Raw genomic sequence first — 27,275 nt, forward strand, 5'->3', positions numbered from 1 at the left:
GCTAAAGAGTGATCCATGAAACATAGGGGATACAAGATATTACGGCAATGTGTGAGACCCAATATTTGGTATCCCCAATGTAAATAACGTTTGAAAGCAAAAGGAATGGTGCAATTTGGGAATGAAATACTGTGTTCCTGCATCCAACATAAGGTGAAGTCAAATTGAATCCTGGTAACTTCCAACCGCTTAAATACTGGTGATACCGAAAATTATAGGCCGTATACGCTATTATAGTTGATTTCCCCTAAGAGTACGGATGAAAAATCTTGTGGAATGATGTACAAAATATGAAAAGATACTGTAGTCTGCTATCAAACAAAAGGCAATTTCAACTGGTCAATAGGTAAAGGGTAACAAATGAAACATAGGGGATACGAGATATTACAGCAATACATGAGCCATAATATTTGGTATCCCCACAGTAAATGATGTTGGAAAGCAAAATGAAGTGTGCTATTTAGTTTAGAAATACTGTGCTACTGCATATAACATAAGGCGAAGTCAAATGTAGTCTTTTATCAAACAAAAGGCACTTTCAACTATTCAATGGCTCAAGGATAACCCATGAAACAAATGGGATACTAGATATTACAGCAATGCTAGAGCCATAATAGTTGGTATCCCCATAGTAAATGGTGTTGGAAAGCAAAAGGAAGGGTGCTTCTTGCTATCAGTACACTGTGCTCCCCCATCCAACAAAAGGCGAAGTCAAATTGCATCCTGGTAACTTCCAACCCGAGAAACACTGGGGATACAAAATATTATACGTTGTATATGCTATTAAATTTGGTATCATCTACAGGTACGGATGCAAAATCTTGTGGAATGATGTACGAATATGAAAAGTTACTGTAGTCTGCTATCAAATAAAAGGCTAATTCAATTTGTCAATGGCTAAAGGGTAACCCATGAAACATATGGGATACAATATATTACACAATGGGTGAGACATAGTATTTGGTATGCCCATAGAAAATGATTTTGGAAAGCAAAAGGAAGGGTGCTACTTGGTATGAAAATACTGTGCCCCTCCATCCAACATAAGCCGAGATCAAATTGAATCCTGGTAACTTCTAACCAGAGAAACGCTGTGGATACCAAATATTATAAGTCGTATAAGCTATTATAGTTGGTATCCACTAAGGGTACGGATGCAAAATCTTGTGGAATGATGTACAAAATGTGAAAATATACTGTAGTCTGCAATCTAACAAAAGGTAATTTCAAATATTCAATGGCTCAAAAGGTAACACATGAAACATCGGGGATACAAGATATTACAACAAAGAATGAGCCATAATATTTGGTATCCCTATAGTAAAGGATGTTGGAAAGCACAAGGAAGGGTGTTATTAGGTATGGAAATACTGTGCTCCTCCAGCCAACATAAGTCAATGTCAAATTGAATCCTGGTAACTTCTAACCAGAGAAACGCTGGGGATACCAAATATTATAGGCCATTTAGGCTATTATATTTTGTATCCCCTAAGGGTATCGGATGCGAAATATTGTGGAGTGATGTACAAAATTTGAAAAGATACTGTAGTCTGCTATCAAACAAAAGACACTTTCAACTATTCAATGGCTCAAGTGTAACCCATGAAACAAATGGGATACTAGGTATTACAGCAATGCGTGAGCCATAATATATGGTATCCCTATAGTAAATGATGTTGGAAAGCATAAGGAAGGGTGCTATTAGGTATAGAAAAACTGTGCTCCTCCAGCCAACATAAGTCAATGTCAAATTGAATCCTGGTAACTTCTAACCAGAGAAATGCTGGGAATACCAAATATTATAGGATATTTAGGCTATTATATTTTGTATCCCCTAAGGGTATCAGATGCGAAATATTGTGGAGTGATGTACAAAATTTGAAAAGATACTGTAGTCTGCTATCAAACAAAATACACTTTCAACTATTCAATGGCTCAAGTGTAACCCATGCAATAAATGGGATACTAGATATTACAGCAATGCTTTGGCCGTAATATTTGGTATCCCCATAGTAAATGGTGTTGGAAAGCAAAAGGAAGGGTGCTCCTTGGTATCAGTACACTGTGCTCCCCCATCCAACAAAAGGCGAAGTCAATTTGAATCCTGGTAACTTCCAACCCGAGAAACACTGGGGATACCAAATATTATAGGCTGTATATGCTATTAAATTTGGTATCACCTAAAGGTACGGATGTAAAATCTTGTGGAATGATGTACAAATATGAAAAGATACTGTAGTATGCTATCAAATAAAAGGCTAATTCAATTGGTCAATGGCTAAAGGGTAACCCTTGAAACATATGGGAAACAATATATTACACAATGGGTGAGCCATAATATTTGGTATCCCCATAGAAAATGATTTTGGAAAACAAAAGAAAGGGTGCTATTTGGTATGAAAACACTGTGCTCCTCCATCCAACATAAGGCGAGATCAAATTGAATCCTGATAACTTCTAACCCGAGAAGCGCTGGGGATACCAAATATTATAGGTCGTATAGGGTATTATAGTTGGTATCCCCTAAGGGTACGGACGCAAAATCTTGTGGAATGATGTATAACATCTGGAAAGATACTGTAGTCTGCTATCAAATAAAAGGCAAATTCAATTGGTCAATGGCTTAAGGGTAACCCATGAAACAAATGGGATACTAGATATTATAGCAATGCGTGAACCATAATATTTGGTATCCCATAGTAAATGGTGTTGGAAAGCAAAAGGAAGGGTGCTATTTGGTATAGGAATACTGTGCTTCCCCATCCAACATACGGCAAAGTCAAATTGAATCCTAGTAAATTCTAACCCGAGAAAAACTGGGGATACCAAATATTATAGGCCGTATAGGCTGTGAGCCATAATATTTGGTATCCCATAGTAAATGGTGTTGGAAAGCAAAAGGAAGGGTGCTCCTTGGTATCAGTACACTGTGATCCCCCATCCAACAAAAGGCAAAGAAAAATTGAATCCTGGTAACTTCCAACCCGAGAAACACTGGGGATGCCAAATATTATAGGCTGTATATGCCGTCAAATTTGGTATCACCTAAAGGTACGGATGCAAAATATTGTAGAATGATGTACGAATATCAAAAGATACTGTAGTCTGCTATCAAATAAAAGGCAAAAATCAATTGGTCAATGGCTTAAGGGTAACCCATGACACATAGGGGATACAAGATATTATGGCAATATGTGACCCATAATATTTGGTATCCCCTTAGTAAACAATGTTGGAAAGCAAAAGGAATGCTGCCATTTGGTAAAGAAATACTGTGCTCCACTACCCAACATAAGGCGATGTGAAATTAAATCCTGGTAACTTCTAACCCAAGAAACGCTGGGGATACCAAATATTATAGGCTGTATAGGCTATTATAAGTGGTATCCCCTAAGGGCACCAGAGCTAAAATCTTGTGGAATGATGTACAAAACGTGAAAAGATACTTTACTCTGCTATCAAATAAAGGGCACAATCAATTGGTCAATGGCTAAAGGGTAACCCATGAAACATAGGGGATACAAGATATTATGATAATGCATGAGCCATATTATTTGTTATCCCCTTAATAAATGATTGTGGAAAGCAAATGGAAGGATGTTATTTGGTGTAGAAATGCTGTGCTCTCCCAGCCAACATAAGGCAATGTCCAACGGAATCCTTGTAAATTCTAACCCGAGAAACACTGGGGATACCAAATATTATAGGCCGCATAGGCTATTATGTTTGGTATCCCCTAAGCGTACTGGATGTCAATTCCTATGGAATGATGTACCCAATGGGAAAAGATACCGTAATCTGCTATCTAAAAAAAGGCAACTTCAAGTGGTCAATGGCTAAAGGGTAACCCATGGAACGTAGGGGATGCGAGACATTACAGCATGGCTTGAGCCCAAATATTTGGTATCCCCTTAGTAAATGATGTTATGCAGAAAAAGGAAGAGTGCTTATTGGCAAACGAATACTGTGCTAAGCCATCCAATATTAGACCACATCAAATTGAATCTTTGTAAGTTCTTACCCGAGAAACACAAGGGATACCAAATTTTATAGGCGGTAGAGTCCATTATATATGGTACCAGATATTACAGAAATGCCAAAGCTGTAATATGTATGCAAAACGGGTGGAATACCTGGGATCCAACTTCTTGATTTACAAAGAACCACACTATATGCCTTTTGTGGTTAGGGTTGTTTATTTACCCTCTTTTTTCTTTAATTGTTTTGGAAGACTTCATAAGGGAAACTCTCTTATTTCCAGACGATCATAAAAGTTATACCACAATCAACATTAATTAAATCAACAAAAAAACATGACATTGGACAAAACTCAATTGTTGTTAAATGACAAACATACGATCAAAATGGCACAATATGTTAAAACCACACGGATAACTCATGCGTGTGTAATCAAATTCTTTTTCAATTCAAAGAAAAAATGTTGCTATTTATCACTAAATAAAGAAGCAGATAACGCAAACTCATTCAATGCGAATGGCCTGATTTGACAAATCAATTAATTGATGTCATTAAAGAATATGGCGATGCGTTTCTAGCCACGTTTTAATTCCTTTGCAGGCTTTCATCAGGGCTTCTTATTATGAGCATATTGAAGCAATCTTATTGGTGGTTTTTGTGAAAAGAGCTTTTGTGACTCAAATTTTCAAGTGGCGACCAAACTGAGGTTTATCTTCTGAGCGTGCTTATCTCGTTCTGATCCTTCGGAAATTCTGAAGGCGACCCAGTTCTTCTATACCGTCTTTTTCTACATTCGAATACTCTTTACCAGTAAAACTCTTCTTTGGTCCAGAGATCACTGTAACTTTCATCCGCCACCGCTAAGCAACACCGTCGGGTTGTCGCGCACAGCCTTGGCTACCCGGATGTATTTAAATTAATTTCATGTTGTCGAAAAAGCCTGCTTGGACAACAGGAAATTGAGTTATTTGTGTGGTTTTAACATATTGTGCAATTTTGGTCGTATGTTTGTCATTTAACAACAATTGAGTTTTGTCCAATATCATGTTTATTTGTTGATTTAATTAATGTTGATTGTGGTATAACTTTTATGATCTTCTGGAAATAAGAGAGTTTCCCTTATGAAGTCTTCCAAAACAATTAAAGATAAAAGAGGGTAAATAAACAACCCTAACCACAAAAGGCATATAGTGTGGTTATTTGTAAATAAAGAAGTTGGATCCCAGGTATTCCCCCCGTTTTGCATATTGATTATTGGCCCTACCTGGTTCCTGTCATTAGGGCCTGACCCCTTTCTGGATTAAAGCTGTAATATGTGGCATCCCCATAGTACAATTATGTGGAACACAGAGGGAAGGATGACATTTGGCAGGAAAATACTTTGTTCACCCAGACAGCAGAATGTCATGTCCAATTGAATTCTGGTAAAGTCTATCCCGAGAAACATAGGGGATACCAAATATTATAGCCCTTATGAGACATTATATTTGGTATCCTCCAAAAGAACCAGATGTGAAAGCTTGCACAATGAAAGCAAAACTGTGAAAAGATGTAGCAGTCTGCTAGCAAATAAAGAGCACCTTAAGTTAATATGTGGCTAACAGGTAATGGTTGAAAAGTTGGGGATTCTAGATATTACAGCACTGCAGAAGGTGTAATATGCGGTATCCCCACAGTAAAATAATATGGAAAACACTGGGAAGGGTGCTATTCGGCAGGAAAATACTTTGTCCACAGAATGCCATGTCAAATTGAATCCTGGTAAGCTCTTCCCCAAGAAATATAAGGGATACCAAATATTATAGCCCAAACAAGGCATTATATTTGGTATTCCCGAAAGGAACCAGATGTGAAAGCTTGTGGAATCAAATGAAAAATGCAAAGAATTAGCGTAATCTACTATAATATAAAAGGTAACTTGAATTGGTCAGTGGGCTAAAAGCTAACCTGTTGAAAAGTAGGGGATATCAGAAATTACAGCAATGCAGGAGCGGTAATATGTGATATCCACACAGTAAAAGATGTCGGAAAACACAGTAAAGGGTGTTATTTGGCAGGAATATACTGTGTTCTTCTAGCCCAAAGTATGCCATGTCAAATTGAGTCCTGGTAAGCTCTAACCCGAGAAACAGAGGGAACACCAAATATTACAGCCCTTGTAAAGCATTATATTTAATATCCTCAGAAGGACCCTGGTGTGAAAGCTTGAGAAATGAAATCACAAATTTTGAAAACGTACTGCAGTCTGCTATCAAATAAAAGGCAACTTGAGCTGAAAAGTAGGGGAAATTAATTTTACAGAAATGCATGAGCTGTAATATGTGGTATCACTTCCGGAAAATATATTGGAAAACTCAAGCAAAGATTCTATCTGGTAGAAAAAGTAATGTATTCGTGGAGCCTACATTAGGCCATGTAAAATTGTACCCTGGCAAGTTCAATCTTCATAAAAATAGGGGCTACCAAATATTTTAGGCTGTACAGGCCCTTATATTTGGTATAATCCAAATGAACCAGATGTGAAAGCTGTGAAATTATATCAAGACTGTAGGCATCTAACAAATAAAAGGTCACTGGTCAGTGTCTAAAAGGAAACCTTTGAAAAGTGGGGACGAAGATATACTAATGCATGAGCAATTTTGTTTGCTACCCCCATAAAAAACGATATTGGAAAACACAAAGATTGGTATGCATTGTTAGAAAAAATATTGTGTTCACATAACCAATATGGACATGTCTAGTTACTTATCCATTTCAAATGTTTTCTAAATGTGAAATACAAAATGCTATAGAGCAAAGGGAGAGTGTGCTATAACCAGTAGTACCCAAGATTGGCTGCTAGTCACTAACCAGACTAAGTAGAGGGAGTATCCACCACCTAAAACCAAATGACATATTAAGACTAAGGATATTTTATAGCTTTCAGTTTTTTTTTTGTAATTTGCAATATTTACCCTTAAAATTGGCATGCCCTTTACTCTGCACCTGAAGCAACACACCTATAAACTCTGACTGTAACTTTTATGTGTTAAAGTGAAGCTTGCGCTGCAGGTATTTGAACGTCTGGATTCTCTTTGGGTTGTTGACCATAACACTATTCATTGCCACCCAGCACTTTTAGTGTTCCCAAGACAGTCAGTCTTCTCTTTTAAACTATAAGAGCACTTTGTATGCTGCAATTATACTGTCAATCTTAAAAGAGAAACTAAAAGTCCCAGAATGCCTATGTAGAATACAAAGAGAAAAGAGAAAATTTACATCTCTCATAATAAAGAGAGACTTGACACTGGGGCTGCACCTGAAACAAATATCATTTGGTTATGTTTACTATTCCGAAACAGTGTTTGCACATGAAAAGGTATTTTTGTAAAATGCCCTATATTCATTTGTAACAATTACGTTTCCTTTTAATAATCATTGTAGAAAATGACCATATTTTGTGTGGCGTCCCTCCAGATTTTTCCTATATCTTCTTTTGCTGGCTTTACAACTCTGTGGAATTTACCCCTGCTAGTAGGTTGCCTGTGCTCACTCTTAGAAATGGTTAATTTGGCTTATTCCTCATTGGCTGTCCCTACTATATGATGTAGAAAGTGAACACAGGATCCAGAAATGTAATGGCATTAGAGGACTGCAGTGCCGATGGTGCCATCAACTACAGCGACAGGGCACAATGGCTTAAGGCCTACCCTGTGTATTCCTGACTGCTTCACTGTAAAAATCTACTGTGCATTCATTCAACAAAACGTTTTTTGTTAGGTAAAATCATTTTGTTTAAATATCAAAAAGTCACTCCTGTGTAGGCCGTATAGCCCACAAGGCAGTGCGCATAGTCTACGAAAGTAGAACAGTACAAATATACCTCCTCAATACAGTTTCTTTCTGCTTGCATTCTTCATCTGTTGTTGGGGAGAACTATTATTTCTCATTCTTGCAGCACGGCACGCCATGTTTTCTCACTGTGCAACAAATGTAAAGCTCAGCTCGTAAGTACAGCCACCCACCCCTGCATTTCTCTCATTCCCAGCCCACAACCCCCCATTTCTCTCAACAGTCAGTGGTGAGAATTAAATAGTAGAGGCTCACCTGGATGCTTAGTACTTAAATGCATGAAGTCTGCCCTCCGTGTGAAAGTGCCTCTGCTAAGAGCTGTCTCGCTTCTTTCGCTAGTACTTGTTTTGTGTTGCTGCCGCTGCATTAGATTTGCAACCCCTCAACCATAATTACGCAGTTTGCGATCCCTTAACAAAGATGCTGCATCCTAACCTGATTATCTTCAGCTTTGATAGTACCTTAACTAAAATGGCGCCCTTAGGGGGCAATGTTCGGGTGCTGCGCTGGTCAAAATAAGCCATTTTGCCTTCCTTCTGCCTCCGGTGCTGGCTGAGCTGCTGAAGGCCCCTGAAGACAGCAATGAGCCCATGGGGTCCACGCTGCTGCAGCAGCAGCAGGTGAAACTGGGCCTGGCGAAGCTGGAGCAGGCAACGCGCATGGCCTTGGAGCTCCATTTGTTCAGGTAGAGTAGGGGTGGTGGGCTGTCTGGGCAGTTATGATCTGTGTGACCACCTTCTCCACTAGGAGTAATGATATCAAGAAAATCATTAATAAACATTGGGCCCTGATATCAGATGATGATATCAAGCAGAGTAGCTTGCCATTACACTCCTTTAAGAGAGCAAAGAACATCAGAGACTTGGTTGTCAATTCCTTTTTGGACACCACAAAACCCACCAAAATCTTATCGCTCTGGAACCTCCCTCCTATACTAAGACACCACAGATGTGGGACTTGCGCAGCATGCGCAACCACCATCCAAACAAAGGAGTTTGTGCACCAAGAACGTACTTTCGCATTGAAATCCTACACCAATTGTAACACGATGAACGTGATTTACGTGATTAAACGTCCATGTGACAAGGTGTATGTTGGACAGACACAGCAAAAAGTCAAGGCAAAAATCTTACAACATGGGAGCCGCATCCGGTGTAATGTACTTGGTGCTCCCATGGTAGATCATTGTCAAAGGCAGGGACACACGCTCAATGTCATGAAATGGATAGTCCTAGAGAAAGTCACATTAGGTCCCGGGGGAGGGGATATTTAGCTACTCCTGAATACACGTGAGTCCAAATGGATGGCAATTCTGGACTCGATTAATAATGGCCTTAATGAGGCAGACAGTAGTTATGCTCAGCTAGCTAGGTTGGGTCGCTGAATTTTTCTAATTTTTCTCTTTCCAACATTTCAAATCACATGCTAACTAATCTAATTGGGGGTTTTTACCTTGCTTTACCCTCCTGTGTGAGAGGTACGCAATGTCCGATAGATAATGATGCTGAACATGTGTATGAGTCGCCTTCACCCTCTTGGATGAGAGGTGCGCAATTTAATCTATGTGTCTGTGGTTTAAATGGAATACTCTTCCTTGTGTAAATATACATGCGTTAGCCATCAGCACCAATATGATGGCTATATGTATTAATTTTGTTTTTATCATCTACCTACATAACTTTTAATACTCATTATTACAACGTGCCTAGGCATTTTCCATACTATTACTCCGAGGCTTTAGCGATGTCCATAGCCTTTCTTTAATAAAGTTTTCCGCGACTGCAATCCCCGCAGTCTGTCTTCGATTGCCCTCTTGCGGCGTACCATCAGAGTGCACGTACACGCCTCTGCCGCTATACGCTACCAGCGTGAGCTTGTCTCCTTGTGAGACAGCAGAGCCCCACGAGCAGGTCGCAGCTACTCGTTGTTTCGACGAAGGTAAGACTCTTCGCAGTTCCCTATCCATTGATCTGGCGACACCCTCCTAAAACATTTACTAACGTCTCCGTGCGATCCTTCTGTATTACAGTACAAGATGGTGACCACTGCCCCATTTCTGTGAAACTCGGATCCTCTTGCCTATGCATGTAAGTTGATCTAAATGTGCAGTAATTTACTGGGTAATCGGAAATACCAGTCTGTTACATCTATTGCTCCCTCATTTTGCTTGTAGTAACCTGTAGCGTTTTAGTTGTTGGTAGCTCCAGCCTCGGCCGGAACTACGTACACAAATTGTATCACCTTCTGGCCAGGCGTAGCCAGAAGGCTATAAATAAATGGTCGGAAGTCGCATGGGACTTCCGGTCCGACCAACTATCCAGAGTGTTCACTCGTGTCTTGTCTAGTCAATTATATATATCTATATCACCATATGCCTATGCACTCACCCCTCTACACTGGCGACGAGTGGGGGACGCATTCAGCAACATCGCCTGCCGAATCGCTGTCCAAAGAGGCACCAAGAGTGACGGAGCGGCGCACAGGCAAGCAGGACGGTCCAGTGCCGAGCGGTTTGCCCTCCACAGGCATCGAGCAGTGCCCAGCAGCCCAACGACGTCCGCGACCACAACGGTGAGCAGCGACAACCCCGTGCTGCGTGGGGACACCGGTGGTGCGGAGAGACAAGCAGGAGAAGGCCCGAAGCAGCGTCTGCACGCGTGCGTGCGAACAGGCCCGAGCGCATTAGGCGCGCATGCACACAAGGGAAAGGCCCGGCAGAGATGCCTGACAGAGGCACTGGGAGTGCGAAGGCCGCGCAGAGCCACGAGGTGCCCCCGAGTGACGCACACCTACCCAGTACAGCGCGACACAAGCGCTGAGACTGCATCTGTCTCCCCAGAGAGGAAAAGAAAAAAAATATATACAAACAGACGAGAGACTCATCGAACCAACAAGCATTGGTACATCCAAAGTGAAAAAAAAAAGTTTTATAAGAGGAAAACACTTTCCTATGGGCGGACAAACAACAAAGAGGCAATGTCAAACCCACCAGGCAACCAGAACTAGCAAGCAGCGCCACAACAGCAAGCAGCGCCACAACAGCAAGCAGCGCCACAACAGCAGGCAGCGCCACAACAGCAGGCAGCGCTGCAACAAGTAGTGCAACAGCAAGCAGTACCTCCAGCTCAACAAACACATCCATCAGCTCACTCGCAGAATCAGGCACGCCGTTCAGCGAGCTAATTGAACCTTCCACAGCAGCACCGAGGTGGGCAGCATGGATAGGACAACTGAACAACTACGTCATAGCCACTCGTGAAACCGATAACACAGTCAAACGCTCCCTATTACTGCACTTTGGGGGCACTGAAATCTACAAACTGTTCCCCCACCTTCCAGATACCGGTAACGCTAATGACTACGACGCCGCCGTGCGAGCACTCAATGCACACTTTGACCCCCAGCTCAACCCGCACTATGAGCTGATAAGTTCAGACAATCTAAACAAAGAGAAGGTGAGACGATGGACACCTTCCATGCCCGACTAAGGGAACTGGTGAGCACATGCGCCGAAGATGATCACACTAAAGAAGTTACAGCACAGATCATTCAAGGGTGCCCGAACAAGACTCTAAGAACACTAATACTGCGCCAACCCAACATCACGCTCGACGAGATTCTCATGCTCGCACGGTCACATGAGTTATCTGAGGTCCGGTCGAGAGCAATGGAGGCCGCCATGACCACTCAAGCGAAAGCAAGTGCCGTTGTAAAGACAGAACGAGTTGACGCCGTCCGCACATCAGGTAGAGGTGGACGGGGAAGATGGCCGACCAGACCCCGAGACAAATATCCTGTGAATACTGTGGGCGTGATGAGCATAGTCAAGATGGGTGCCCTGCAAGAGGGAAGACATGTTCGAAATGTGGAACGCCAAACCACTTTGCCAGCGTGTGCAGAGGAGGATTCCGCGGAAGAAACACAGCGGGGAGACGGACCGTAACAGGAGCATCCAGGCAATTAAGTCTGAAAGAAACTCAAGAATCAAGATCCATGACAGCAAGACAACATCGCCATGCACGATTAGATGACTCCTCCACTGACGATGAAGGAGAGTGCTACTTCGTATCGTTCACAGCACTACAAAAGCCTTAACCCGAGACCGCAGTTGACGCCTTCTAAAATCAAGATAATGACATACGGCAGCCAGACTCCACTCCCTCTGCGTGGGAAAATGCAAGTACAAGTTAAAGCGGAAGACCGTGAAGTAACAACCACATTTCACGTAATCAGCAAAGAAGCAGATCTGCTAGTAGGGAGCCACACAGCAGAGGACCTCAACCTAGTCTCGTTCGCCACCGCAGTCAAGACACTCCAAACGGAAGACATATTACAGCTGTTCCCGTCACTGTTCAAAGGTTTGGGCACAATTAAACGACAGCCAATCAAATTACACATTGATAAAGCCGTCCAGCCAATTGCTCTGAAACACCGGAGGATTCCGTTTCACCTACGAGCAGCAGTCGAACAAGAACTGACACAACTTGAAAAACAAGGAGTCATAGAAAAAGTCACTGGACCAACGCCGTGGGTGTCGCCCATGGTGATAGCCGAGAAACCCCGTCAACCAGGGAAGATCCGAATTTGCATAGACATACGGATGCCCAACAAGGCAATAAAGAGAAAAAGAAATATAACACCCACCGTAGATGGCATACTCACAGATCTGAACGGAGCCCAATGGTTCTCTAAGTTGGACCTCAACGCTGGATACCACCAACTCTGACTAGCCGAAGAGAGCAGGTACATAACGATGTTCTCGACTCACCTCGGTCTTAGAAGATATAAGAGACTAAATTTTGGGATATCCTCAGCGGCAGAAATCTTTCAAAATACAATTCGAGAAATACTATCTGGCCTACAAGGAGTGTTAAATGTAAGCGACGATATCCTGATACACTCCAAGACCAGTGAGGAACATCACCAGCGTCTGAGATCCACACTCAAGAGACTAGCTGAACATGGAGTAACACTGCATAAGGAGAAATGCAAATTCTTTCAGAAATCGATAGAATTCTTCGGCTACGTATTCAATTCTGATGGAGTTCAAGTTGATCCCAGGAAGTCACAAGCCATAAAGTATGCCTCAGCGCCGACCACAGCCTCAGAAGTGAGAAGCTTCCTGGGCATGGCCCAATACTGTACCAGGTTCATACCGAACTTAGCAACCATCGCCGAACCACTCCGCCATCTAACGAAAAAAGAGAGCCTGTGGAAATGGACAGAAGTTGAGGAAGAAGCATTCAATAAAATCAAGAACGCCCTCCTAGATGGAACGACCATGGCTTATTTCAACACGACCAGACCCACCGAAATACTGGTCGATGTCAGCCCCGTTGGACTGGGAGCACTCCTCACCCAGGAAACGGAACCAGGAGTATGGGCGCCACTACCGTTCGCGAGCAAGGCCCTCACCGCCACTGAGGCAAGATACTCTCAAATCGAGAGAGAAGCATTAGCAGTAAAGTGGGCATGCAACCATTTCCATCTCTACATAACCGGACACCCCTTCAGAATGGTTACCGATCACCAACCACTGATTCCACTGTTCAAAGGCACAGCGCCTCATCTGCCACCACGAATCGAAAGATGGGCGATCCAAATCCAACAGTACCAAATGGATCTCGTGTACAGGCCAGGAGCTAAGAACCCGGCAGACTTCTTATCTCGACATCCCGCTAAGGAAGAGGCACAAGAAGAAGAGCCCGAAAGACAGACCGAAGAGTTTGTGAATATGATATCACAGGGAGCATGCCCCCAAGCAATGTCAGCAGACAAAATCATGGAACAATATGCCAACGACACTGTCCTGAAGAGAGTAGAGAATGCGGTGCACACAGGGTCCTGGGAAGTCTTCCTGCGAGATGTACATGGCTGGAGCAAGGCAGACCGCGCACGACTCAATCAGTTCTGGAAGATACATAACGAGATCAGCATCGCTGAGAATGGCCTTATCTTAAGAGGCTCAAGAGTGATAATTCCGACGACCCTGCAGGAACAAGCGACAGTGTTAGCACACAAAGGCCACCAAGGCACCAGGAGAATGAAGGCCCGTATGCGGGAAAAGGTCTGGTTCCCGAACTTGGAGGACGCAGTTGACACCATAGTGAAGAACTGTCGGGCGTGTCAGCTAACAGGAAGAACTGAAGCCCCTGCACCAATCATCACCGAGGAACACGCACCAGCACCGTGGTCCTGGGTTAGCCTAGACTTTGGCAGTTTTCCGGACGGAAGGGTCACTGTGGTTCTAGTGAACAGCTATACGAAGTACTCAATTGTGGAGGTAGCCCAGTCTACAAGTTTCACGAACATTCAACCTATACTGAGCAAGACTTTTGCATTGTTTGGGATTCCTCAACAACTGAAAACGGACAATGGACCCCCCTTCAAGGGAAGTGAGTTCAAAGAATTTATGCAAAAACTAGGAATTCATCATTGCCACATAACGCCACAGTGGCCTCAAGCTAATGACGAAGTAGAAAGATTCATGAGGACAATTAATAAGGTGTTAAGAATATCTGCAGTAGAAGGAACCAATCCTGAAGATGCTCTTCAAAGCTTTCTACGAGAATACAGGAGCACTCCACACAGCACTACACAAAGATCGCCATGGGCTCTCATCTTCTCAGGCCCCAGGCGTGACTTGCTACCCATGGCAGAAGAATGGAGGCCTGAACCATATCATCCAGAGTGCACCCAAACCCGGAGGAGAAGAACTAACGACAAGGCAAGTAAGAAGAGAGGGGCTCAAGACAGATTGCTGGTCCCCAGAGATCGTGTGCTCATTCGAGCTCGGAGGCCTGGCGGGGAAATTCAGAACACCATATGAGGTCGAGCCATGGATTGTCAGGACAAGCAGAGGCACGGCAGTGACAGCTCGACGCGAAGGCGAAGAGATAACAAGAAACGTGTCGTGGTTCAAGCAAATCCCAGCGACGCCTGCCAACACGGAGCATCAGACAGGTACACCGGAAAGGCAAGACACCAGTAGTGAACCAACAGGTGTTACTTTGAGCAATTCTCCATCCACCCCGTCCACTGGGATCACTGAACCGCTGACGCCATCCGCGAGAGCCTGCCCTGAGAACACTCCGGTAAGAGGGAGAAGGCAGTACAGCCTCCGACCAAATCTCAGGCCCAGTCAAAGACTTGCTGACTTTATGTGCTAATCTAATTTGTCTCAAAGGACTAATTTGGGAAGGGATGTAGCGTTCTAGTTGTTGGTAGCTCCGGCCTTGGCCGGAACTACGTACACAAATTGAATCACCTTCTGGCCAGGCGTGGCGAGAAGGCTATAAATAAATGGTCGGAAGTCGCACGGGACTTCTGGTCCGACCAACTATCCAGAGTGTTCACTCGTGTCTTGTCTTGTCATTTATATATATCTATATCACCATATGCCTATGCACTCACCCCTCTACAGTAACCCAACGCCTTGATGGAATGATTCCACTCGTTCTCTTTGGATTAAATCACCATCTGAAAAACTTCAGTTACATGTGAGGGAATCGGCGATTCATGTTGATCAAACCCCTTTGACTCGTGCAATTGGTAGGTACGAATCATATGCCTTTTTGCTTTTCCTCTGCAGTATTGAGATGACCATGCTGGCATCAATTCTCTATGAGGATTTTAAAGACTCTAATTAACAAGTGAGTTTCTCCTGAGATCCTGGTCTTTTGTATGCGGAGTATCACGCAAACTGAATTAAAGCGAACCTTTCACCCTGCTTTCCAGGTTTTTTTTCTGGCGTTTTCCTGTCTCATGTTGAGAGCCGGACGGCCCAACTGCCCATGGTAATTGATCCTTGGTTTTTAACCTTTTTGACACTCCTGTTTTTTAGCAATCAGTAATAATTATTTTACCTCATTCCACAGATTCCTTGCCCCCCGGATCCCCTTTGTCCTGATGAAGTCCCCACTTTAAGGTTAACGTATACCTACCTGTTGGTCCAGGGGTTGAAACGTCGACGACTACAATTATACACCTGCCGACGCAACCAACAATGCAAAGTACTGAACATTAGCGTTAGCATGGTGGTTTATAAATTTTAGGGCATTGGTTGCTCCAATTGTGAATACTGGCTCAGTGGTTTGAAGCCAGATTGAGAATTTTTGTATATATTGTCATCATTATTGTGTATTGTTCGCTGCTTTGCACTAGGGTCGATTCTGCACATCCCTTTTCCTCACATTTACACTCATTCTTACTCCCTCTTTCCCTGGGGCACCTTTTTATAATGGATTGAGTTCTAAAGAATGTTTACAGCATAAATATGCATTGTGATTAAATAACAGTGTGTATAAGGAAACTCATGGATTTTGTTGTATTTTGTGATATATACTTTGTGTACTTTTAGATACATCCCACTGGGACCCCTCTTTTTGTATAATATAGCACCCAGGTCCAAGTGACTTTTTGGGTAAACCCCCCTTCTGTATAACGTGTCTGGGCAGTTACAGCATCACAAGTTTGGCAGGAGTGTTTTGTAATACAATACATGCTGAATACCTGAAACTGTTATCTGCATCTTTGCAAGGCATACAAAATGTTTCTGGAGCGTGCTTTGAGTATAGTTATACTTCTGATTTAAGAGGCTAGACTATTGTTTTTACAGAGTGCAGCGCAGCCTTATTTCTTCTTCGTAGTGCTTCAGTGAATGTATGGGTCAGGCTTTTGGTGAGAGAATAAGGACTTTCACCTATCCCATCAACAAAAGCAGTACATTAAACATTCTGGGACTGTACTACAGATGAGTGCACCAGCGCTAATTGTCTCTGTGCACCAGAGTATGTCTGTGCATTTGCGTCTGTGCGCTAATACAATAGGCGCACAGACGCAAACACTTATAACCACAGAGTCCTCAACAAAATCACGATGCATTATAGATTGATCCTCTGTTTTTTTGTTTTTTTTAAACACACTTAATTGGCATTTATTATCAGTCTGTTCATCCACATATCCTGATACAAAAATATTATGGCCATAGCTGTTGGCAATATATCCCCCAACCCATCCTTCATTCCTCTGCAGTTTGTAATGGATATGTCTTTGTCTACTCTCATTTTCTGAGGGAATAATGTTGCGGTGGCCTCGTGTTCCCCCCCCACACCCAACCAATCCAAAACAGTTAACTAGATGCCCCGCACTTCTGTCTCCCCATTGTATCCCTAGAGCTCTCTCGTGTCTGACCGTCTGTGGAAGCCCTTCGCTGGTGCCCCCTGTTCTGTATGTACCCTCCCCTGTGATGGTAAATTATATATCCCTCCCTGTCCGGGATCCCTCTGTGCCCTCTCATCCTGCCTTGGTCACTAGGGATGCTCCTATTGAGGTGGTCTCTCAGGGGTAGAAGCGTGAGACTCCCGTCCGTCTCACTGCATGTCGTCCATCATCGTCTCCCAAGCCCTGGCTCTCTCCTCCTTGCCTATCCCTTGCCTCGCATTTCTCAAGAGGACCCTGCTCTCGCATCATGCCTACGTTACTAGCTCCCGTTTCCACCATTGCACACTGGGGCCTCTCGGGTCTTTCCAGTTACAAGTGATTTCCCCCTGTGCCAGGACAAAGGTGAGGTCTATGAACCTGTCTGTGGTCCTAGTTTTGGCTGTGTGTGAAAAACATCTCAGCAGTACATGTGTATGTGTGCATGGGATTACCCTCTTCGTGATCCTAGCCGTATCCTGTGTCACTTCCTGCCAATAATGTGTTAAAGAAGTACAGCTCCACATCATGTGGATGTACGTCGCTCGCGCTGTAGTACATCTCGGGCATCGGGCGTCCTCCCTTGAAAAATATCTGTTAATACATTCTGGGGTTAGATATTTTTCTAGTTATTTATTTATGAGACTTATAAAGCACGCAAATACCCGTGTGTGTCTCGGTGCTGAGGACAGCAGCATCTACCAAAGCCGAGGGGATTATCGATTAAACAGCCAGGTTCTTGTCATTTTCCTGAATGCTAGTAAAGACTGTCAGGATCTGATATTTATTGGTAGGAAGTTTTGCAGTGGCGACGATGAAGCGCTTGTCACCCCATGAGGCGGTTTTGGTACGTGGCACCCTAAGCAGAAAAGCATTAGAGGAGCAAAGGGCCCTAGTAGGAATATAAGTAGCTAGCTTCTCAATTAAAAACTGAGGTCCAATGTTACACGAAGATTTGTACGCAATGCACAAGGCCTTGAACTTTATGAGATTTTTCACAGGGAGTCAATGATACTTCTGAATGACATGGGAGATGGGCTTATATTTGGGGGTTCCTGAGAGCATTCTGGCCGCTGCGTTCTGGACTGATTGTAGTTTGTGAATTACCTTGTTTTGGGCATTCACAAGAAGCCCATTACAGTAATCGATGGTGGACATAACAAGTGTACTGACCAAAGTTTTACCCTCGGTAAAGGGAAGAAATTGTAGAATCTTTTTGATCATTCGCAGTTTATGGAATGAGGCTGAGACCACCGAATTAGCATGAGGAGTAAATGTCAGCCTGTCATCAGATATGACGCCCAGATTCCTGACCTTGGTGACTAGAAGAGGAGGGGGATCCTGTGAGGACGGCCACCAGGCAGAGGACCAGATGGGGAACAACTTGCCGAAAGTCATAACCTCTGTTTTTATCAGAGTTCAACATAAGGCAATTGCTGGACATCCAACTGCTAATGGCCAGCATGCCCTGTTGAAAGTTGGCTGCTACCTTACCTTACCACCATCATTGTATATAGACAGAACCAGTTGTGTATCATTAGCATACGATATTAGGCCCATCCCGTGTGCCTTGATGACTCTGGCTAAGTCTGACACATATATGTTAAAAAGTGTCAGGCTTAGTGATTTGGCTGGTAGGGGCAAGCTGTCTATTGGCTTGTAATTCTTAGTGTCAGATCGATCTAGGTTTGGTTTTTTTAGCAACAGGTTTATAATGAATTTCTTCCAGGTTGCGGGCTATATACCTGAAATAAACATAGCATTACAGATGCTAGATAGAACAGGTGCAACCTGTTCAATGTCTGGTAAAAGTACAGCTGGAGGACAAGGGTAGGTGATGGAGCCCGATTTAACGGAGATAAGCATGGTGGAATGTATAAAAGCTAATCAGGTCAAAGCGGGCACGACTCCCAATTGTCTTCGCCTGCCGATTCCCAATGCTCCACCTCACGTACGTCTTTTGTTGACTCTCCCCATACCTGGAACGGTGTGGGAGCATGCCGATCAGTAAAGGCACCAGCGGGTACCCACTTTGGGTTTATAGAGTCCTCTCCTGCGGCAAGGGCAGTCGAGTTCAACTCCAAGCACATGGGGTGTGGAGCCCAAATGCGATGCACGGGGGCAGCGCAGAAGCGATGCCGCAAGGAGTGCCGAAAAGGGGGCAACCTAACCCGGCACCTGTTCCCCACTCTCCTCGCAAGTAGGATTCGATCAATGTGGCCTGAGGTCATGTGGCTGCTCAATATGTCAGTACGGGCAAAGCCCCCAACCCTGGTCCCTGTCTCTCTTGGGCCTACTCCCCTCGCTCAGCCTGCATCGGTGTGGGTGTCAGCTCGTCACCTGCAGCAGTCGGAGAGCACCTCCACCAGAAGTTCAAAGCCACAGTGTCCCGGCCCTCCTCGCCACTCCAATATCCTCTAGACCTCCCGCTGCCACCTCTCCTCACCGCTCCATGGGCAGCAGCCCCCTGCTCTCCATCTGTCAAGTCGCCTAAATGGTGGGGGTTGTGATCGTAGCTGAGGCGGTCCGACCCGCCTCTCAGTCCCAGGCTTAAGAGGTGTGCTCCCTCCACTAGCGACACTGCTGGCTCCTCCCGGAGCCTCCCAGATATGCAGCCAGTTCCACCGGCTCCACTGAGTAGCCCGGGCACTGCGACCCTGGTAGGCGGGCCCCCGCTCACAGTCGGCTGCCCCACAGTACTCCACACACGAACCCTCAATGGCTCAGGGCACCTCTGCCTCCCCTCCTCGCTTCTTCACTGTCTGGAGCCCGCAGCGCGTGCATTAGTCCCAGCGGCCCCCGCTCCAAACTGGCTATCCGTTCGGTACCTGGGCTTCGCAACGGAGGTCGCCCCAGGTCCTCGGTGTCATTTTCTCCGGCCGCGTCTCCCTCTCCGCCTAAGCCCAGGTCCTGCCTCTTCGTTCCGGAAGCCGCGAAGTCCTGCTCATCCAGTGCTCCGCCAGCTCAGATCGCCCCTCGAAACCACATTGTGCCGGAGACAGTCGCCAGTTGCTCCCTTAGAGTCGTAGCTCAAAGAGCGAGCGCCAACTGGGCTAGCCCGCGTCACCTCCCTTCAGCTCATTTCACAGTGAAGGTGAGCTGTTGCACCCCGATTTTCAATTCCTGCCTGCTGCCCCGACCTTCATCTGTCCGGGGATGACTTTGTTAGGTGAAGGGCCCCTCTATATCGGCCAGGATGGGCTGTGATGGGGGATCACCCGCAGGAGCTCCGGTTCAGGCTCCCTGCTCCATCGGTGTCCAGCCACACCCCCCCACAGACTGATCCTCTGTAAGGCCGTTGGGAGCATAATCTGGCGCACAGTGACAATTAGCGCTGGGGCAGTCGTCTGTTATACAGCCCTGGAATATGAGATCTTTTGTTTGGTCTTCCAATCGAGTAAGCAACAGAGATACTGGGAAGCTGCTGCTGTGAAGGCTCACTCGGAAATGTTGCAGTCCTCAGAACAAAAAGACTGCAATGCTGCCCTTGCTGTGCCAGTCTTGCCATCCCTTCTTTGGCCTCACACGGGTACAAGTTGCAAGGCTCCGGAAACATGTAGCATGCCTTTTGTGTGTATGACATGCACCAGAGAGTTTACATATAGGCCTGTATTTGGTAGTCCCAATGCCACAGAGTGGCATACTTGTGTTCATCAACAGGGCATTGTAAACGTGTCCTTGCAACTTGCAGAACACCACATGCAAGTTCTATCAATGGGACGAGTCATCAGACTTTTCCTTCATCAGTCATAATTAGTAACTGTCTCTTGTAAGGTTTGATGGAACACAGCATTTAAGATTTGAATGGGTTAAACCAGCGTCCAAATGTAATACTGTGTTGGAAGACTGCAGATTAAGCAGGCATCCAAGTAGCTGACAATGAAGCATAGTTTCGTGGTCAAGGCACCAAACCACCACCAACTTCTGAATTGTAAATAGGATTTTATGTTTAATGAGATCGTGGCCATCATGTAGCCTGATATATCATACAGTCTTGACCAAAGGTCCAATAATGTACAAATTTTTCCTTTGTATAAATATTTTCTATATGTATCCATCTTTTTCTTTCCATACCAACCAGTTGTAACTTTCCTACCCATGCATCACCTACCATCTTTTCATTCAACTGATCACCCAGACATCCATGCATGTACTCATGCAGCTGTCCATCCATTCAAGCATTCATACAAATAGCCATCATTCCACCAATCCATCTATCCTAACTGCACCTCTGCTTCGTAAATGCTCACATTACCTGGATGGTAGCCACATAATTCCACTACAAACCACATACAACGACTTTACTCTATAACACATAAATATTTACATTTACAATGCCAATAGCTCTAACTCTCTTTTTCTAAGTGATCACTCCACTGCAAACAAAAACAAGCATTTGCAATGCAATAGGTCTCGCATTTGCGAGAGTTTAAGCTATCGGCATTGTAAATGACAATGCCTTTTATTTTTCTGTTTTGTAATTAACACATAAATAAAAAATATTGTAATTTACAATGCTAATAGCTCAAACTCTTGTAAATACGAGACCTATTCCCTTGCAAAGAAGCAGCCGCCATTGTCCCGGGCTGCTTGGAAAGTGAAAGCACCCATGGCGTGCTGAATGTTGCAGGAAAGCCTGTTCTGTCTGCGGTAGGAGAAACTCATTTGAAAACCAGCATTAGATTGTGCTGTGCAGCATGAGGCATAAGCGCGCACCAGGTTCTGTGCGTGAAAAACAGCCATGTGGGAAACCAGCATTAAGGTGTGCTGTGCAGCGTAAGACACAAGTGTGCACAAGGACCTGTGCCTTAAAAACAGCATTATGGAAAACCAACATTAGAGTGTGCTGTGCTGCATGAGACACGAGCGTGCACCAGGGTCCATGCATGAAAACTACCATTAGTGTGTGCTTTGTAGCGTGAGGCATGAGAGTGCACAAGGATCCATGTGCGAAAACCAGCCATGTGGGAAACTAGCATTAGAGTGTGCTGTGCAGCGTGAGGCATGAGCGTGCACCAGGATCTGTGCACGAAAACCAGCTGTGTGGGAAACCAGCATTAGAGTGTGCAGTGCAGCGTGAGGCATGAGCATGCACCAGTCTCCGTATGGGTAACCCAGCCATGTGGGAAACTATTATTAGAGTTTGCTGTGCAGCACGAGACATGAGCGTTCACCAGGACCCTTGTATTAAAACCGGCCCTGTGAAAAACCAGCATTAGTGTGTGCTGTGCAACGTGAGATACGAGCGCGTACCAGGATCTGTACGCGACAGCCAGCCCTGTGAGAAACCTGCATTAGAATGTGCTGTGATGAGTGAGACACAAGCGTGCACCAGGATCCATGTATGAAAACCAGCATCAAAATGTGTGCAGTGCTACATGAGACACGAGCGTGGACCATAATAAGTGCATGATAAATACCCCTATGGAAAACCAGCATTAGTGTGTGCTGTGCAGCATGCAACACAAGCGTGCACATGGATTTGTGTAGGAAAACCTGCCGTGCTAATTGGAAAACCAGCATTAGAATGTGCTGTGCAGTGAGTGACATGAGTGTGAACCAGAATTCCTGAACAAAAACCTGCCATGTAGGTCGCTGGCATGAGAATGTATGCTGTGAGCCACCAGCATGCACCAGGATATGTGTACGAACAAAGACAGTAGGGGAAATAGTCCCAGAATGTGTGCTGTGTAGCCCGAGACACGAGCGTACGAAAGTATCTGGGTTAGAAATCCAGCAAGGTGAGAAACAAACATCAGAATGTGTGCCACCAGTGTGCACCAGGAACCATGTATGACAAGCATTTGCAATGCAGTAGGTGTCGCATTAGCTAGTGTTTAAGCTGATGGCATTGTAAATGACAATAACTTTATCTATCTGTTTTGCTAATTAACACATAAATAAAAGGCATCGTCATTTACAATGGCAATAGTTCAAACTCTTGTAAATGCGAGACCTATTCAAAGAAGCGGTCGCCATTATCCCTGGCTGCTCGGAAAGTGAAAACATGCATGGCGCACTGAATGTAGCAGGAAAGCGTGTTGTGCCTGACGTAGGAGAAACTCATTAAAGAAAATAGAGCTTACAGACTAAAAAAGACGTAGCGTGTAACAACTGAAGTAAAAGGGCCAGTCCTCATGGGAGGTTACAAATGAAGACAAGGCGGTACTAAGGAGGGACTTACAAACCTAATAACGAATCAGAAGCCACCAATTACGAAGGACAATGACACACGCCAATACGAAGGACAATAACACAAGCTAATGGCAAATATGAGAGGAGAGTGGGCGGGGCTTCTATTCCATGCTCCAATACATCATGCCACAGAGAAGCGCATGCTCTGCCCAGGATCATCCTAAAAAATAAGAAAAAACATTGCCATTTACAACGCCATTAGCTCTAACTTTCACAAAAGTATGAGACCGATTGTGTTGCCAATGCTTGTTTAATTAGCATGGACACAAAAAGATAGAGCAGCTGGTAAAATGCCAAGTATGTTGTATGAGTCAAACTAAACATGCACTGTTATTTAACTTATTGTGCACGTTATGTTTGTCATTAACACCTTCTGACATATTCATTGTAGGAAAATCAAAACACTTTCTTTCCGTATTGTAATACTTTGCTTTTTTTATTGCCTTTCTTTTAACCTTTACCCTTTAATCTTTCGCTCGTTTTGATATTATTTTTCCCCTTATTTGCACCTCTGCCAGTTTGTATTCTCTTCCCCTCATGTTATTTCGTTGCGATGGGCTTCAGCAATATTTTCTTTACTTTCACGTTTATTAAATGAATTGCCATTTCCATTACGGTTCATTCTATTTATTTCTGTCTGTCTCTCTTCGTGTAAACGTTTCTGGTGATTTATTGCCAGAGCCGAGTTTGGCTTCCTGTTGAATCGTGTATCCCTGCACTCAGCCCGAGCAGTGATCAGCCACTTCTGTCTGAACCTGCCCGGGCTGAGTTTCATTTCCGAAAAGAGCCGAAGAGCAGGGGATACAGGATATCGTGGGGATACCACATATTACACAACACCGGCATCATAACCAATTATACACACCTGTGGGTATTATCCCAGGTCCCGCTTTACGGAAGTCACATAGTTACTCCGTAATAAATTAGGAGCCAAAAGATTCCGGGGTTTTTGAACTACCGTCAAGTCTCTAAAACAGGCCCTATTGGGAGTCATTCTTAGCGTGATGGCTGCTGCAATTATATTACCATAGAGCCCCTGATAGGAGCCCCCACAGAAATTGTTGCTGATCTAATAGGTGCAACAAACTCTGATACTCATTATGAGCTTTCTAAGCCCCTCCGGTTTGATTACCATATGGCTCCTGGTGGGAACCCCGTTCATAAGTTTACAGTTCTGCCCCAATAGAAGCCCAGGTTAGATGTCCTGCACATCTAACCTGGACTTTTATTGGAATTCTATAACGCATATTAGCAAGCCCATTATCCCTGTTTTAGCGTCAGTTTCCTGCCGCTATAACGGTGATAATTTTAACTAGGTTCTTGCTAATATGCCCCTCAATTTGTAACAGTCTCCCACTAACGTAATTAAAATTGGATCTCCCATAATGCAGCACAGCCCACAAAACAGCACCACCAGTACCTATGGGGGAATTATTTTTCGTATTTTTTAATTTTATTTTCTCTCGCCCTATCAATGATCCATTATGATAAGAAACCCTCCTAAATCAGTTGTGGTGCATACCATCAGACCAGTGCTAGTTCACCACCACCAAAATCTATGAGCCTTTTGTGAGAAGGTGGCCTGGCATATGCTGTCCACTATTCTAGTGGGCACCTTGCACCAGTCCAATGACCGTTATTGATGGTAGTTTAAAGACAACCTTTAAAGTAAGGTATCCTAGTGGTAGCTGTGGAGAGCAGCCTCAAGGCTAAGTATTGGAGGAATGTAAAGCAGCTTGTTTTACCAGTCCATAATCTCGTGAATGATAAAATGAACGGAGATCCACACCAGGTATATATATAAAATATATGTAATTATTCTGAACACATCCCACTAGTCTCTTTATGAGGCTAGAGGTAAACGTACATTCAGTAAACTTAATAACACACAGTAAATTAGCACAAGATACGTTGAGCCCGAGGGGCGTACCAAACCATAGATTAGGAAAGTGGTATTAGATCCATGACTGGCTTAGAGACGAGACCTAGAGCCTGTAGAGCCACTGGGGCCACCAGGAACCACCCAAGGTAGTGACACAAGGGACCCACAGGGGAAACGTGCTCTGTCTAAACACAGCTGCGAATCACAATTAACTTCTATGGAGACAGTCGCGGTTGGAATTTTAAAGATAAAAGACACTTAGAAGAGGACTTGGAGCAAACCCCTTTAGAGCAAGGTGGTTCTAGAGTCAATATTCACGGGAGCACCAGAGTACCCGAGTTACCTCAACCAGGGAAGCCGGGTGCATAGGTGTCTTTTCGTGTCGGGTTTCGCTGCTGTTTTCAATGGCGATCTGCTGCAAAGTGCTGCGGGCGTCCAAGTGGAAAGTGTCTGTTGTGATCCAAGCTTGGATCAAAGATCAGAAAAACCTGAAAGCAGAGGGGACAGAGTCTGGGTCACTTGCAAGTGACCACAAAGACGATAGGCGGATTGCCACTGATGTCGGGTGCTTGCAAGGAGAAGGTGAAGCTTGACTCATCAGCCACGAGTAACAGGAGGTGTAGATGACAACCAGTTTCTGGAATCAAGCTGTTCCACAAAAGATGTCACGTGCTGCGGTGTTGATTTCCAGATTGGACCAAACAAGCCTTGGCAACAGCAACCCGCGCAGAAAGCAGAGATTGGCTTCGGTGCAGACCAGCAAGGTCTGAGGGACTCACCACTTGGTAGGGAGTCAGGGCATGACTGGAGCAACCAGGAAAGCCCAAGGAAAATATAGAGTTACCTTTGTGGGGATCCACCAGTCGGAGGACCAGGGATCATGAAGGGGCCTCATGCAGAAATGCAAGAAGCGGGCTCATGGAACACTCGTAGAGTGTAGGCCCACAGTCTTTGGTGCAGATGGTGCTCGGGGTGTGGGCTACAAGTACACTAGGTACTAAGGGCATAGGTAACCCAGAAGCCTACCAGTGTGTAGATGTCTCTCCTTCTAGTAGGGTGGAATTCTACTCCCACCACCAGGACTGGACGGGGGGTAGGATTCCAAAGTGTTTGATACCAAACACAACATGTTTCCATGCAGCCATTCCAAAGTTAGCCTGGACCGCAAGGATATAATGCACTTAAGAGTAAATGGTCTGGCTGCATCACAGAACAGCCTCAGAGAATAGGCTCCGAAAGCTGCAGAGGGGCCCAGATCATGCATCTGCACCCTCTCACACAAAACCAAGCACTCTGCCTTCAGGATTGATAAGGCCTGACTGATAGGTTTATATGTGTCAGTGATTAAAGGTAGATATAGGGAAGAGGTGCATGCACCACCTTACCCAGGCTGCAGTAGCAGACCTGTGGTGTCATTTTGGATGGCTTTGCAGGGGTGGCATTATACATGCTTCAGCCCCTGGTAGGCCTATGGGTTACCTATGCCCTTAGTACCTAGTGTACAATATACTAGGGACTCACAAGGGTACCTCAGTAACCAAAGTGGAGTGTACCTATTGTACATGGAATCAATTTGGAGAAGAAGCAGCTAGGCTGGGTTTCTGGATAGCAGGGCCCCAGCCAGACTGAAGTTGAAAAACAATGAAACACCAGTAAAAAGTGGGGGTAACCGTAGTAAGCAGATCCTACTCTCCTACACAACCCCCCCCCCCCAACGCAGGGACATTAAACTAACCTTGACCAGTTGAGTCTTCATGTTCTAAGTGGAAATATCTGAAGAGTACTTCTGCATTGGCATGGTTACTCCCAGGTCTATGTTCCACTGTATAGCCAATCCCCTGTAGGGAAACGGATCACCTCAAAAGTTTGAGGTTTTCACTCTTCATCTGTTTTAGCCATAAGTGGTGCTTTACTGGCTGGTGTCCTGACCTTCATCATTCAATTGTGACAGCACAACCCCTACCCCCAACTCAGATGCATCTGTTTGGACAATGAATTCACTGGAGTAGTTAGGACTTTGCAGAATTGGTGCAGTGCAATTGGCCTGCTTTAGGTCATCAAGGGCCCAATGTAGGTAATTCTAATTTACCACTTCTAAAAAACTGAATCATACCGATTCGGTATTTAAGAAGTGGTAAATTAGAGGGGGGGGGGGAAATGTAGGTAAATCAGAATCGGTAAATACCGAATC

The 27,275-nt window shown here is 44.6% G+C and overlaps 1 pseudogene; it reads left to right on the top strand.

Annotated features, from left to right (window-relative positions):
* Window positions 1-14,647: 14,647 nt before the first annotated feature.
* LOC147669883 (DNA replication complex GINS protein PSF2 pseudogene) overlaps window positions 14,648-27,275 on the top strand; it is a 31,663-nt pseudogene continuing 19,035 nt past the window's right edge.

Source organism: Lissotriton vulgaris, unplaced genomic scaffold, assembly GCF_964263255.1.
Source record: "Lissotriton vulgaris unplaced genomic scaffold, aLisVul1.2 SCAFFOLD_3529, whole genome shotgun sequence".
NCBI classification, from domain to species: Eukaryota; Metazoa; Chordata; class Amphibia; order Caudata; family Salamandridae; genus Lissotriton; species Lissotriton vulgaris.